Source organism: Wyeomyia smithii, chromosome 2 (genome assembly GCF_029784165.1).
Source record: "Wyeomyia smithii strain HCP4-BCI-WySm-NY-G18 chromosome 2, ASM2978416v1, whole genome shotgun sequence".
NCBI classification, from domain to species: Eukaryota; Metazoa; Arthropoda; class Insecta; order Diptera; family Culicidae; genus Wyeomyia; species Wyeomyia smithii.
Window position 1 is genome coordinate 48,670,470 of NC_073695.1, and position 1,040 is coordinate 48,671,509.

Genomic DNA, 1,040 nt, shown 5'->3' on the forward strand with positions numbered 1-1,040 from the left:
GTCCCAGCACTACTAATATCTATTTTATTTATTCTTAGTATTAATATGCGATTTAATATTTATTTTATTTATTCTTTTAGCATTAAGTATGTCTGTTATGGTAAGCAAGCGAACCTTAATAAACCTATTCTGTGACTGAAAACGGTGCTTCACTTGATTGACGTACGAACATCATGAAACTAATCGAGAATTTTACTTGGGTGTCCGCTTTGACCACAAATTGGTTCAAAAGGAACGAAATTTTACTCGCGATTGAGAGCCTTTTTATCCAATTGTTCCGATCTTTAACGTGGGACTTCGTCGTTGTTTTCTAATCTAAAAAATTGGATCGAACAAACATCAGATTGCGAACGGTAATAACTGTGTTACTATGTGATTTAGATCAATATTTTATCCCCAACCAACATTGTTGCAGACAAATAATTTGGGCAAGGCTTCAAGAAGCAACGACGACTGCAAAGAAATTTTACTTTCATCATCGTTTCTGATGCCGATATAAACCATGTATCACCACATCAATCACATGTATACATTTAGGTGATAAGGAACTTTTTTTTGAAGAGTACAGATGAAAAGAAAATTTCGACTCCCAGTACAAGTTAAAATGTGGCAACACTTCTGTAAAAATATCGGCAGTGCGTCCAGATTATCTACGGCAGTCTGTTGATATAAAAGGGTCAAGGTTTTAATGGTTTGTTCGTTATTAATAAGATAATAATATACAAACTAGTTTCCAATTTGTAAGATTTATAAGAAAAATGACAAATTGCCATCGGTTTATCTGTTCTTGTTACATAAAAAAACTAGAAACAAACGATAGATCCGGTAAAAAAAATTTTTTTTAATTTGCATGAATGTCTCGTTATGCAAATTGACATAATGTTTTATTACAACATCTTTGATTCTTTCCGTTGTGAAATAGAATATGAATCAATCATTGGGTATCTCTATCATTCATATGTTCTCGCTCAAATGTTACTGTAATCATCGACCTTTCAGACTTACTAACCGTCATCAATATTCGGTTAAAAGACGAAATA